The 16,100-nt window shown below is 40.5% G+C and overlaps 1 protein-coding gene across 2 annotated transcripts in view; it reads left to right on the top strand.

The window, feature by feature from the left end:
- The window catches only part of TRAPPC9 (trafficking protein particle complex subunit 9), a 456,795-nt gene that overhangs the window by 328,619 nt on the left and 112,076 nt on the right, over positions 1–16,100 (top strand). The window lies entirely within an intron of this gene.

A 16,100-nucleotide genomic window follows, 5' to 3' on the forward strand; every position in this document is an offset into this window, starting at 1 on the left:
CCATACATGGATCCAGAGGTTCTGGAGATATGGACAGGAAGCATGTTATTCAGATTTGCATATCCCGATGTCAGCTGCTCAGCATTCAGCAGAACAATGTAGTACACATGCATTTGGAAGGGTAAATCCTGGTGATGACACCACAGCGCCCCCTAACTGCAGGAGTAAGAATTACTTTATCTGATTAGCTCTCACTTTTAATCAGCAGGTTTAAGTGGGAATTGTGCATATTAGATATTAGGGTACAGTATGTGTCTGAGGGTGAATTGATGGCACCAAAATAATCTTGTGTACTATCATGAGTGTTTGTGTGCAGAAAAATCCCTGTCACACAAAAACATTGTATAAAATTCACTGAGCTGCCCTCAAACAATTGGGAGGTTGTAGTAGCCGCAGAAGTCATTTAATCAACTGCATTGCCAATGACTATGACCTCAAATCATAGTTGACCGCTGTGTTTAATCCACGGTCAACGAACATAGCCGACACAGAGCCCTATTTTTTTTTATGTGTTAAACAAAAGTGTCATGAAAATATATTACAACATTGAGTTGGATTTCACCGTAAAAGGTGCCAAGAGAAGCTAGATTCTGGTGGTCAAAAAGCTGCGATTCGATCGACATTTGATCGGCATCTGTTGTATGTTAATCAGGATGGTGCCACAACTGAAAGGTGTATGCAGTTATTATCAGACTATAATGTTTGCCTGTTAGTTCTCACTATTCAGCCCAGGATACTGGACATGTGTATTGGTATGTATGCCCAAATTTTAGCGAGAGGTTGTATTAATATGGGCGGTCTATTGGCTGCAATCTACATGAATATATTAAAAGTGTGTTATGTAAACATATAAGGGGGGGACAAAAATGATCAACGTCTGCATTGTTTTCTGAATGACGAAAGCTATTTTTCGCATATAAGCAAGGACAGCAGAAAATTATAAACCCTGTACAACAATATTTTAGGTGGATTCGTTACACTTCAACTAAAATAAAGTAATTATTCTGTAGTAAATGCCATAAGATTTGACATCTCCCCAAATAAGTCCAGAATAAAGACCCACTTTCTGTTACGAGCCGCGGCGGTGCCCAGCCGGCGCGACCCTCTTACCTGCGTCCCGGCCGTCACTATGACGACCGGGACGTCACTTCCGGGGGTTGTCCCATCCTTTGCCTAGCCAACGGTCGAGACGCTGTTTTAGATAGCGCCGGGCGCGTGCGCAATGTAGCCACCTGGGTTTTTCTAATACAGCCACCTGTGGCTGATGCTCTGCCCTCCTCCCATTGGCTAATACTGGTATTTAAGGCAGGGAGGGCTTATCCTCCCTGCTGCTTATAGTTCTGTCTGCCAGTCTGTAGCCTGCTCCTGTACTGTTTGGTGAAGAACCTTAGAGATTGACTACCTGTGTATGACCCCTGACTGTCCTTGGAATTTGAGCCTTTGCCTGTGACCCTTGACCTCTGCCTGTGTACCGATTCTGAACCTTTGCCTGTGATCCTGATCCGTTGCCTGTCCCTGGACTTCGAACCATTGCCTGTGACCCTGACCGTGCTGTTTCCTGATACCTCCAGTGCTCCGTCCAGTCTACAGATTGCTGGTCTGCTGCTGTTCCGTGTGCCATCACCTGTACCCGTACGCAGCTGTGTGAGTATAAACTTATACTACTTTGAGTTTAAGTCCTGGGGGCATCTGAGTACCTGTGAGCGTAACCAGTCTCTATGGGAAAGGCGGCTGCTATAGGTGAAGACCTCCCATATCTGTTCTATAAGTTTATGCCGCACTGGTTGTTGTAACACTTTCTTTACTTTCTGTAGAATCCCTCAGGTAGATTTATGGAACCTTCTAATACATTCTTATCTAGTACATTCTATAAAAGGATAACTAGACTCTGATTGGTTACTTTGTGCAACACCTTCATCTTTTAGAAGGTTTGATGAATCTCCCGCTCAGTGCTGGTTTCTAGTTCTTCCAACCTACAGGGGTTATTCTGTTGCAGACGATGTTACTAACTCCCACAACAACCAAGATCAGAGTTTGTTGAATCACTAATACCGTTTAGCAAATTCAAACAAAAATCTGGTTGACTTTCAGCATTTTTACCTGTTTACCAGTTTTTATAAAAGTCTATGAAAGCACATCAAGATATGTCTTATGTATTAAGCAGGAAATAGAAGTTATCCAGCAACTGGGAATGCATGCTGAGCCTTGTAGTTCTGCAACAGATGGATGATTACATGTTGGCCAAGTCTTATGTGTTCACCAGCAACAGGCAGCACCAACCAACTTTGGGGCATATTCATTTAGGTTTCCGGTCCGCGTGACCGCGCCGGAATGGGCCGCAAAGTCAATCCACGGTACCGCAATAGCGTGGATTTTCTTGTGCACCCCATAGGGTTGCGCAGTGAAATCTGCGTTATTGCGGTACCGTATTACCGTCAATACTGCGCAAGTTCACCGCGGACCGGAAGCTTAATTGAATATGCCCCTTTGTGTCAAATGTAACAAAATAATTCATTGTAGTCAATTCCATCTTACAGTGTCTCTGAATATGTTTTTTCAGCATACGCTCCTTTTAAATGTCCCCCTGCTGGGGGCTGTGTTTGGATAATTCTACTTTTCTATCCACTGTACACGGCCGCCTAGTAGAGTTTAAGATAACACCTTTTCCAAAGTCTGTAATAAGCTCTCACTGAACTGTACCGGAATTGTTCTGCTATTATGTAATATCTTACAAAGCTCTGACCTATTATGAATCCAGCTGTGATGTTTTCTGTAAAGAGTACGGATGCTTTTCACTATAAATATTTGTATCTGGCTGAACCTCTTTATGGAATCTCGAGATACAGGATAATCCCCCCAGCAAGAGGATATAAAGTACATATTTTAGATATTGGTTAACATCTTCATGAGTGCGGTGGGGTGATTCATGCCGTCATTACAAGACCGCATTTCACAGTATTGATTTGTATTGGTTAAATTGAGAATTATTTTTTTAACTGTTTTGTGTCTATGCAAATTTTACATTTTCTTGGGGTTTTGTTTTTTTCTGGTTAGGGGGAGGTCAGCTTTCATTTGGTAGCATAATCATCATCATCGTCATCATTTATTTATATAGCGCCAACATATTCCATAGCGATTTACATTTGGGAATAATGAAATATATAACTTGTATATAACTTGTTAACGCATTATACAGGAAAACTCTTTTTCACTATTGTTCCCATACTTACTCATAATGCTTGTGCAATATTCTGATGGTGATAGCAGAGGAAAATCATCAAAAAAAGCTGTTTTAGCGTTTTTTAATATTTTGAGGTTTTACTTTCTTTTTTGTTTTTTCTTATCATTGTTACCTATTTTTTAATACATTAGTGGAACTGAAATCCTAAACCTGGGCTTTTCCGCTCTGCTTTCATTTAATTCTTAACTGAAATACGCGTCATTTTAACACGGGGGGACGGGCCAAAATGAGGCGATTCCCGGAGAATTGCATCATGGAGGCTTTAAATCTGCCCACTTCACTAGGAAGTGGGCAGATGCGGAAGAAATGCCAGCTCTCCCAGGAGTCTGGGAGAGCTACCCGGAATTCGGGAGTCTCCCGGGCATTCCCAAGCTTGTTGACGATGCCTTTGCCCTTATGACAATGACTAGGGGCTGTCATGACAGATTTGAAAGGATTTGGGGCGTCTATATAAATGTTTTCTATGTGTAAGAGAGCAGGATGGTCAGGCTCTCACTGTCTATTCATAAAATGGATATTCTGAGCTGTAGTGTAAATATTGTTATTTTAAAAGCAATAAATAAAAAATGTTTTAAAAATATGGCAACTGTAAGCCATCTACATTCAGCACATCTTGTACAGACTGTTTCCTAACTGTTACATTCTACAATATTCTGACACTATCTTGCTCTATCCGTGGCCTCCTCAGTTCATATAGTTTATCCCTCCTGAGTATTTCCACCCTTCAGTTATACAAATGACAGTGGATCTCTCTAAACGCTCTTGACCTCTAGACACAGGTCATTTGTACCTAATGCTAACTCCGGGGGCTGAACAAGGTGATTGAAATATTCCTCAGTGGTATGAGAGAGAATGGTACAAGATTTCTACGTCTCACAGTGTGTTATTATGTATCTTCGTTGTGTACCGTACTCTGTCCAATCACATAACAGAAAGTTTGTTTCATATTTTGCGTTGAAACTAACCTCAGACAGACTAATGGGAGATATATTTAATATTTATCCCAACATGCTACCAAAAGAAGCCTTAATGTATCAGTCCTCATATAAAATGTATTTAATTCACTTGGATCAACCAAGTAATATAAAGTCATTCCTAGTGTACTGGGTGCATTGTAAAATCCAATTACTGGTCTGGAGGGATAAATCAACTTCTGCCACTAAGGGGTTAACGTGTGGGTCCAGTGATTATCAGTGTTTGTCTCACTTTAACCCTTTTCTTTCTTCCTTGGGTTGTACACAGTTTGTAAACATTTTGACTTTAATGTGTGATTTTCTGAGTGACTGCTTCAGTCTTTCATCTGGCCCCTGCCTCTCCTAGCCTGGTTCTGTTCCTCTCCAACAGCTCTGTACTGTGTCCCAAAATAACACAGTTTCTAAAAACAACTCTAGTATGTCATGGCGTCCGCTCAGGCGCGCTGCTGATGTCTTTCCAGAACGGAGACGGTTAATGACCAGTTACTGTCTTACATGATGGAGAGATAGTGATACTGTGACAGCGGGATCATCTTGAACATTTCACCTGCAGTAGTTTTCTATACACTTATAGCCTGAAGCTTAGGACAAAGCGGCTACATACTTGTTACAAGAAAATAGAACAATTCTAAATACATGTTCTACAGAGCAATTAGTGCTGGCTGTATTCTCTGTTCATTAATTGAAAATAGTTATCCCTTTAGTAATATTAGTGGTTCAAAGCATCACCCTAGCACCATAAAAATTGCTTCAAATTGAATTTAACAGAATTATGCCATAAATAAAGTATTTATCAAAGTTCTACTAATGTAACCCTAATTCTAGTTGGTAATAGAGTCCGAGCACCGGGACATGACTTCAGGGTGACACAACTGTTTCCGGTTACATGCTCGCATCTGGGGCCCCTCTAGAGTGCTCGGTGGAACAATCAAATCGGTAAATCGCGGCAAAAAGTAATTTATCATAACAAGTGTATGTGAGCTACGACTTGGGGCCTAGCACTGTATACACTGATTGGGTCTAATGCATACTTGCTTACTTTCAGTAGGTGATGTCCGGGAGATGGGCATGACTAGAGGACGGGAGGGGGCGGGGCGCCTTGAATCGTATCATTTTGGCCATGCCCCCACAAGTAAAATGCCCTTTTGTCGCAGGGGGCGGGGCCAAAATGATGCGATTCGCGTCATTTTGTGTTCGGAATTGCGGGATGCGGGAGAAATGCCAGCTCTCCCAGAAGTCCGGGAGACCGACCCGAATTTCAGGAGTCTCCAGGACTTTCCGGGAGAGTTGGCAAGTATGGTCTAATGCAGTGATGGGCAAACTTTTTCAGGAGCGGGCCAAATAAAAAAGAAAAACTTTAGGCGGGCCAATATAATTTATTAAAAAACTCAAATATCTAAATATATAATACAATTTTTTTGAATGGGACGGGAGGGTGTTATATAGCAGTGTTACCTCTATAAGTGCAGAGATCGTACAGACGCAGTACTTATTTCAGCAGGTTGTTGCAGATCCGTCTTTCTGGAGAGCCACTAACTGACAACACAGCAGCCAATCGAAATCCGCCTTTCAGCCATTAGGGGGCGGGCAGGTGTTTGAGTGATTGACATACGAAGTGTCCTTTTAGGAAGGAGGATTAAGTGTAATGGAGGAAATAGCTGGGAAGGCATAAAAATGAAGGTTCTGACACACAGGGTCGGCCCTAATAATTTTATGCATATTTTAATGAATTTTTTTAAAATATTGGCGGGCCGGATAGAACCTCTAAGTGGGCCGGATCTGGCCCGCGGGCCGTAGTTTCCCCATCACTGGTCTAATGTATAGTTCAGCTTGAAGTTGCAGTCTTGTATCTTGGTAAAACCACGTCACGCTGCAGAGTGGCACATTTAAAATATGTGAACAAATTTAGATTTTTGAAGGAGGCCGTCCTAGTTCAATTGGTAACTGCAGAATTAAAATAAATGTCTACTGTTTGTGGGCCACATGTAATACCAGGCAGTGTTTTGCCTGCATGGAAAACAATTTGTACCCCTCGTATCACACACAAGCTGGATTTTCTTCTACCTCTAAATAACGCCCATGGCGTTACAGTATCTAATATTTTATTTCGGTGCAATTACTAAAAAATAAATTTCCAAAATTCTAGTGACTCCTAGCTCGAGAAAGAGATTTAAGAAGAAGACGTGTTTAAATGTCTTCCAGGTGGGGTTTATTTAGCGCAGTCTGATTACCATTAATGGGACAAATTATGTATATCAGATGACTTAATGTTCTCCCTCCCCGCTGTGCTGACACAGCTACCAAGACCCGTAGACGTGTTGAAAGTTTATTAGGTACATTGTGTATTTGTCACACACATTAAGTGTATGTGTCATTCATTACACCACACATGCCTAAAAGGCAGAGTGTGACGAGTGGCGCACGCTGAGTGCGATAAATGACCCCGGCACACAAAAGACAACTCCTCTTTTTTCCCTTCGTCCGTCCATCCGTTCCTATGTTACAGTCTCACTCTTAGTCAGCTCCAGAAAATTGAACAGGTAAAAATAGAATTTCATCTGCTGGGGCACCAATAATGCGGCTACTGCAGTAATGTTCTGCTGTCAAGAATTAACTGGTCTTACCGATGATGCAGCTTACATTGACAAGTGTGGCACAGATAACCCTGTATTAGGAACTTGATCCTTTCTTCTGAACAACACGGCGCCTGATAACCATTTCTCTTGTCGTGTTATACTTTAGCCGCTGTAGTGTCTGAGACAAACAGCTTCTATAAATTCTGTTTTTTCAATCAAAAATCTAAGTGACAATAAAATGACTTTGTTGCCATCCCTCTATATTCTGCATTCATACTTTGCATCGTTTTGGGTTTTTTAACCCTCCTATTGAAATCTGTATTGCTAGAGACAGAGGGCTAGATTTACTAAGCTGCGGGTTTGAAAAAGTGGGGATGTTGCCTATAGCAACCAGTCAGATTCTAGCTTTCATTTATTTAGTGCTTTCTACAAAATGACAGCTAGAATCTTATTGGTTGCTATAGGCAACATCCCCACTTTTTCAAACCCGCAGCTTAGTAAATCTAGCCCAGAGTGTTTATCTGGCTTTTAATTTGTTGTTGTATATTAATAACTCTAGTTATTACTTTTTTTTTTCTACAATTTTTTATACTTTTCTTAAGGAGTCTTTGAACAAAAGAGTTATGCCTACAAATGTAGTATATGTAGAACTAGCTTAAGTGAATATAAAAGTGTGCAATTAGATTCACACCAGATAGTAATCAATGGGGCATATTCAATTGCCGAAAATCCCGCGGTCCGCGCACGATTACCATTATTACGGTAATCGTGCACGGGAAAAAATGTTAATACGGTAATTTGCTCGCTGGATTTCAGCTCGCAGCTCAGGGAGCTGCGAGCTGAAATCCAGCGAGAGATTACCGTATTAACTGTATTAGTTTTTCCGCGCTCGAACCCGCGGACAATTGAATACCCCCCAATTAATTGGATTATCTGGATTATTGTCTTGAGGTCATCAAATTCAGTTCCTTTAGCATAACGGCTTGCAATATGTAGAATATAGAACAGAGAAGTGTCATATAATACATGGTATACAAGTTATACATGTGATATATATACATCTTATCTGGGTCAGCATCCATATATATGGGGGTTCATTTCCAGTGGTTCCAAATAAAGCTTCTTTGTTCCCTGTGGTCTATGGTGCTGCCCAGCAATAGGGTGAAATAAGAGTCCAAATAATGTCCAGATAATAGTAAATTGCATGTAAAACAATGAGTTGTTCAGCTAAAAAACTTGTAAAGCATACATTAAAATAGAACCTTCGCGTTTCGTCTACCTCCTTTTAAATCATTGTTTACAAAAACTGTTACATAGATCCAGGCATTAAACAACCAAGTGATCAGATCAAATAGTTGTTGGCAGATAAGAGTGTACTGGCAAACATATTTTATTAAAATTATCTAATTGCATTCGTTGAATCATACCTACACATTTTGCTTGTTTTGGTGTTAGAAATGGGATATCGGGTCAGTATTGCTGTGGGTATGGCCAGCAGTAGATTTATGCTTGTAACAATATTGGTAGATTTTATAATATTTTATGACTATTAATTTGTAGCATGTCTAACCCCTCATGATCCTTTTTGTGGTTTGAAGTTTGTTCCAAGACTTTAGATTTTTAGGAGCTTACTGTTCAAGCTCAGAGTGCTGGTACTAGGAAAGATGAGGAGGAAACAGGGTCGGGAGTAAGATTTAAATCTAAAAAGCTAGGAGGAGCGTCAGGCACTAGACCGGAGAACATGTCGGAGCAAACTAGAAGGTCTGAGCTGAAGAGCTCTCAATGATAAGATAGCAGACACACAAGGCAGGACAAGCTGCTGCAATCACAGGTCAGATAAAACCCACTTTAAGTTCAGTGCCAGGCAGAGAGTAAGGGCTGAAATCAGTGTGTTCACAGGTGGAAGGTCAGAGCAAGCATAATGATAATGTAGTCACAGGTTCTGGTAAGGCCGGTACACAGAAAACATAACAACCAGGAAATATATTCCTTGAATCTATAATGAGCATAAACTGCTAGAACAAGCTCTGTGCACCAATCAGGAGGCTTGAAGCGGTAACGTGTCTGCAACTAGCTCAGTGTAAGTGCTCAGTCTCTGTTGCGCATCCTTGTAGACCAAAAACCCCATGAGCAGCTGTCTCAGGTGGAAAACCAGGTTTGGAGGTTCAAATGAGTTAAGGATACATCAAACCCAGTTTCTACCTTAAAAGAACTTTATTGTAAGGGAGTAGCAGAAACAGCTTTTAAAAGAAATGAATGTGAAGCAGTAGGGGATAGGGATAATGCAACAGGTTACTTAGCTTGTGATAGTAGTCCGAGATATGTTCAATCAACTGTACTTCCCAGGGCCCCCTTTTCTCTCAGCTAGTCGACAGCTGGGATGTTGATCAAACTCTCGCACCAGCACAATGATCCGGAGACGGGGAGCAGCAATTGATATTTTATAGTCAGAAAGCAGAGGGTCCTGGGAACACCTGCAATTATGGTTATACAAATGAATTCAGGCTTTTAATTGGTACAGTAGAGATAAGAAGAATACTTTCTTTGCACCTGTGTAGTAAGCCCTGAGACAACGCCCTGAGACAGATACGTTGGCATTACCACCTCCTCTGCCCTGTTTACTTATACACTTAAAGTAATACACACATAAAAGTATAATAGGACATAAAATTGAGGTCATTGGCCATTTTAATAGGCCTGTTACAGAAGCTTGAGCCCTGGTCCGAGGTGGTCCACATATGCCTATACCCAGGGTGAGGTGTCACGTAGTAGTAGATTGGTAGGGACCATCCTACCGCAAGGTATAGCTCACATAAAAAAAAGCCTTTTTATGCTTTTGGAAAATTTGCCCAATGAAACACACAGTATTTTATTATAACATGAATTAAGCAGCCCAGTTTGGAATGACTTTGTGAATTGTTTTCACAGTGAGGCTTCTACCAGCTCAGCCTGTACCGTTTATCAGTTTGTTTAATAATCTAATTTTGTTTCTCGGCCGAATATGTTTGTGGTTTATAAATAAATGATTCTATTTCTATGTAATGCCGGTGACCTGGACGCACCCACGGGACTGCGTTTGTTACAAGCCACCAACATGGCAATTTTCGGTCTCTGCGAAAACATCGCTCGGCCCCTCTTGCGCTTACTGATGTTAACAATGAATTAACTTTCTTATTGCAGATTGGGGTGGTTTTTTTACAGTTATGTTTTATTTAATAAGCATTAGGCAGATAGAATATTTTAAGCAAATTAATTGTGTCAGAGAGGGGATTGGCTTGTATTATGCGGATTAAAGACGTTGCTTTTAATTTGCTGCCCCAGTAATCAGCAATGCTTTCCGCTGTGTTTAACCATGTGTGCCCCAGATGCTAACAAAATACATTTTATGCAACTCTGGCTATTAAATCGCAGTAACTTTATCTTTATCTTTAACTTTATCTTTAAAGGGTTTCTCTACCCAAAATGTATTTTTTACTTTAATGCATTTAGGCACCCAACGAAAAAGGTTGATAGCAGCGGTATATGTACTGCCACAGCCCTGACTGTAGTATACTTTGCACAGGTAATTCTATCACAGAAGAAAGCTGGTGAAACTTAACGCCGGCAGCGGTTACCTTCAGTGATAGCAGTGCTACCGCCAGGGTTAACCCCTTGATAGGGTGAAGCCCTGTCTCGGTAATAAACACCCGTTTTCGCCGAGATATGCGGCTTTTCTCTCTCTGTGACAATAGTCCCAGTTGTTTTCACTTGTTAAAATAAATAAAACATTTTAAAAAAACTCAAAATAACGCCTAGAACTCTAAGGATGCTTCCCATTGGCAGATGTCAAGGACTAGAATTGGTTTTGTGTTCTGTGCTGCCTGTGTGTGTATGTGTAGAATTTTTGAGGGTTTGAATACACCTTTAATGCGCATGTCTACCAAAATCACAGCTTCCAAATTAATGTAAAGAAACTCTAAAGTAAAACATTGAAAATACATAAGGCAAAAAGCACAGACACAAACAGCTTACTAAACGTGACTGATGCATTAGATATTTGACAGAAGATTTTTATTGGCTCCTACCATTCCTCTTTCACCTCCTCCAAACAGCTTCATGTTCAGTATCTGAGATTATCCTCAGTTTCTGGTACTTTGTGACCATTTATTGTTTAGAAATGCCAGTAAAGATGTGAAATGTGATACTAATGTAAACTGGCATGATATTTGAACGCATTGTTTCCAATGTCACAATACACAGTCACATTTGTGTGTTAGAGAATTGCGCTTCTGTTGCAGTATGGTAGTTTTTCAATTACATATTTGCTCTCCCCAACAGCGCCAATCTTAACCCCTTGTGGGTAGCTGATTGTTAGTTTTTCAGGTGCTGTCTTCTCCATTTATTGTGTCCAAAGCATGTTGAACGTATTAACCTCTCCAAACAAGAGTACAAGATCTCATCCACACGTTGGGTGTGCGGTGTCCGTGACATTTCATGACGCTTTGTGCCTGACCTCAGACAACAGCAAACCTGAATGGGTATGGTGACATTAGAAACAATAGGTTCCAATGTCACCCTAATTTACAAGCGTTTTACTAGGGTTACAAAAAATCTAGTAAATATATATATTTTCACGCAAGTGGACATAAGGCCTGAGTATTGTGTTTTGCAATATTTATTCGCCCATGTATTACTTGTTAATTGATATGACATTTATTTGTATGTTTAAGAAATATGTTTCAGTGCACTTCCAAATGACTCCCAGTAGCTTACGCTGATTGTTCTGTGCTTTATCTGCATAGAATGCAGCAATCTACAGAACAGGTTAACACTCAGTCGGCATGTCTGATTAATATTAGAAGATTAAAAGGATTTTCTTGTTTAGAGAAGTATGAGGCCGACTCCATTAAATCTTATCTGAGTTAAATGATAATTAAAAGCCTTAATCTTGGTGGCATGACTTATTTTATATGCAGGCATACATATTTATTTTGCCAATATATAGAGATTAATTTGTGTGGATTTGTGATTGCTCTTGAACAGCAGAATGGTTGATCTCGGTGTACGTACAATATCTTCATTAAACCAGTCTAGATTTGGACTAAATGAATAATTGTATCTTCCCAACAACCTCTATAGGATAACGCGTTCCCTTCTGTAAATGATATGGATGGTAGAAGTCATCCAGAGGTTCTGCGACCATATGCAAGCACAAGGCTGTAGGCGACATTGACTTATGCATTCTGGGGACAATCATTATTTATTGATTAAGGGGCAAAATAATTTTATGATTAACTTATGGGGGCAAATTTTATTTTTCATTATATTAAGGGGCAATATTATTATTATACTATGTGCGCAGTATGTAGTGCAACATGTGTGCATCATAAATAATTATTGCCCCCATCAGCAATCAAATAGTAATGACCATTTAATATAATTATATATTCATATAGGACCTATAATATAATACAATAATATTAGCCCCTCAATATAATGAAAAATAAAATTTGCCCCATAGGTTAATTCTAAATTCATTTTGCCCCTTAATCAATAAATAATTATTGTCCCCATAATTCATAAATCAGTGAGGCCTCCTCTTATGTCCTGAACGGCAAGACAGCCAATCAGAATGCAGGTATTAAAAAATCCTGTCTTTTTACTGGCGGTTTAGCTGTTTTCAATCCGCAACGCATTGAACATCCCAGACTCAAATCGTCCTATAGTAGATGCGTCGGGTTGGAGTACTAAACCTCCGGCGATGTGTGGCGGCTTTAAACCATTGGCAAACGTGGTTTTTGCAAATCTACTCCTAGGTTTACACCTGATACTGTACACTGAACTTCCTAATAGCTTTACTGCTACTTTATTAATACAAATCATATAACCATTCACAAATTCTGGTCAACCACACACACATCAGTTTGTAGTTCCATTCAATCCCACCTATATATAAATGGGCACACATTTTATGATGACATGTTTAACAAACTGAACAGTGTTTCAAAGAACAAGTGATTGCTTTACACACATAATTAACCTGTCCGCTCTTGCAATTCTGTTAGTGAAGACCAAGCTGCATGTGACAGGGGCAGTGACATGATGTGAGGAGGGGAATGGAGGCAGCAGGAAGTCACAGACTGAGAGTTATATAGTGGAAGGAGCAGGGTCTCCCAGCAGCACAGAGTATGTCAGGAGATAAGTGATGTGTTAGTGAGGACAGGGCTGCATGTGACAGGGGCAGTGACATGATGTGAGGAGGGGAATGGAGGCAGCAGGAAGTCACAGACTGAGAGTTATATAGTGGAAGGAGCAGGGTCCCTCAGCAGCACAGAGTATGTCAGGAGATAAGTGATGTGTTAGTGAGGACAGGGCTGCATGTGACAGGGGCAGTGACATGATGTGAGGAGGGGAATGGAGGCAGCAGGAAGTCACAGACTGAGAGTTATATAGTGGAAGGAGCAGGGTCCCTCAGCAGCACAGAGTATGTCAGGAGATAAGTGATGTGTTAGTGAGGACAGGGCTGCATGTGACAGGGGCAGTGACATGATGTGAGGAGGGGAATGGAGGCAGCAGGAAGTCACAGACTGAGAGTTATATAGTGGAAGGAGCAGGGTCCCTCAGCAGCACAGAGTATGTCAGGAGATAAGTGATGTGTTAGTGAGGACAGGGCTGCATGTGACAGGGGCAGTGACATGATGTGAGGAGGGGAATGGAGGCAGCAGGAAGTCACAGACTGAGAGTTATATAGTGGAAGGAGCAGGGTCCCTCAGCAGCACAGAGTATATCAGGAGATGAGTGATGTGTTAGTGAGGACAGGGCTGCATGTGACAGGGGCAGTGACATGATGTGAGGAGGAGAATGGAAGTAGCAGGAAGCCACAGACTGAGAATTATACAGTGGAAGGAGCAGGGTCCCAGCAGCACAGAGGTAGTGTCAAATGCCGCTTTATATAATACACAGTTCATACATCCAACTTATGTGTAATCTCTCTTTTTCGAAATACTGAAATACTGCAAATTAATTTTGCCTTCCAAAAACAGATGGTTGAGCTGTAGAAATTTGCATTCTGCACAAATATAAAGTTTTATTTCTTGTTGAACTTTTTCTTTTTAATATTGTATAGTGATGACTGCACAGTTTTAAAAGCCAGCAGATGACCTACAGGGAAAATAATTCTAGATACAAATATTATGTAAACAAATTCAGTTAGTAACCTCCATCCTCACCTAGAACATGCATTATGCATCTCATCTAATAATAAGATAAACCCGGTGTATGAGTTGGTTATTCTGAACCTGGAATCATAATCTTAATAGGCAATCTGTCATGAATGTTTTATTTATGTATTGTGGCTGAGCCAGTGATGTAAATGTGTCCTATGCTGATACAAAAATAAGTATTATCAGCCTTCCTGCCCCTCGGCCAGTTACTTTTGTCGGTGACGATCGACAGATTTTGGGGTGACCACGTTACTACAACAAGCACGTGGCCAGAAAGATGATGTGAGCTAATAGACCAGTGTTGGCTAACCTGTGACACTACCAGGTGTTGTGAAACTACAAGTCCCAGCATGCTTTGCCAATATATAGCCGCTTATTGCTGGAAGGGTATGCTGGGACTTGTAGTTTCACAGCACCTGGAGTGTCACAAGATAGCCAACACTGTAATAGACCATCAAAATTTTAAACCTGTCATTATTCAAAGTGCACAAAAGAATGGGAACAAGTGAGTAGAAATCTTTATAACGCTGGGGCTCTGATAGAGCGTCGCTGGATCCCTAATTGTCCGTGCCAGGAGAGAGTTCTGCAGCGCAGTGGGCTGACATGGAATCAGTGTTGGGCAACTCTGCTCCCTTTGTGTAGCCCATGCAGCACGAAGCCTCCGCGCTACCAGTAATAAGTTTTACTTGCAACACTGTGGTTAACTGCATGAATCACTATTGAATCCTTTTAAATATATGAGGTTGCAGTGCGAAGCTCAGGTTACCCTGAATGACAGATGCTGAAAATAATAAATAATTCAATAATAAATGAATGAATTAGCAGCATCTGTGGTCTGAGCGGACGGAACTGTCAGTCTCTTGTAGAAAACACAACGCGTCTGAGTAGCAGAGTATTGTAAGCGATTCATAGTTACCTCTTCTCAGAGCACAAATGCTGCAAAGTTCTACAGTAAACGTATTATTTGCACTAGAATTAAAAAAAAGAAAGAAAAAGAAAAGAAGGTGATACTTGGTAAAGGGGCTCTATAAGGGTCTATAGGTCAGTATAATCATCTCCAGAAATCTGCTGCCCCTGGAATGGGGGATATTTGGGGACTATGGGACCCACGCATTATGGACTCATGCAGATGTGCATGAGGAAGACCTATTAGTCCTGGGTCCCATTATATCAAGTGTACATAAATGTACTACTGTGCAGTGTAGGACCTTCTATTAATACTGTACTGCAATGTACACACACTTTAATGGCACACAGGACTCACACCTCTAAATGTCACTGAACAATTGTCAATTATTTCACCCATTTTGCTCACAATACAATCAGAGTCAACATAATTGGAAGCTGGGCCTGATACAGTAAATATAGTTACAACTTTTTCAATTTTTATAGAAATAAACATGTAAACTAGTATAGATAGGAAAAATTCCATATACCCGTGAAAACAGGTGTTTTTCGCCCTTTAATAAATTTACTCCATTGTGTCTATCAGGGCTGCTAATACCTGTCTGCAACACAAACAAATATAATAAACATATAATTACAGATCATAGTTTATGGGCAGTGAAAGTTTCCAGACAGGTAACACTCATTAAATGACTTGGACACATGCTTTTCATACTGCAGTCTCGTGAAGCAAATACCTGCAAGCGTCAGTCACGTATCTCGTGTGCTACACATTCTCCGTCTATGTGTTGTCTGATTGAACTAGACATCACGGGGACTTGCTGATGCTTTAACTTGTGATGTATACAGTGTATTATTTATTGTAAACTTTGTAGTAGAGGAGGTTACACAGAGAACCTCCCAGCATGCAAATACAGCTGTGAGAAGGACAGAATGTATAATGCTTCCTACAGAAACAAAGTCATTCTGTTTTCTGGTTACATTGTATCCATTGCATCCAAAATCCATTTTGTTGTTCTAATTAATGTAGAAATGCTATAATCACGTCTCTGTTGTACCTGTTATATTTGAACCATTCTGCTAAATACATTATAACCATTCGGCTGTATACACCATAACACTGTGTAACCATTTGATCACATATAATATTTGATTTATTTGATTGATTTATTCTGCTTGGCATTGTATACCCCACAACACT

The sequence above is a fragment of the Mixophyes fleayi genome, chromosome 5 (assembly GCF_038048845.1).
Source record: "Mixophyes fleayi isolate aMixFle1 chromosome 5, aMixFle1.hap1, whole genome shotgun sequence".
Lineage (NCBI taxonomy): Eukaryota > Metazoa > Chordata > Amphibia > Anura > Limnodynastidae > Mixophyes > Mixophyes fleayi.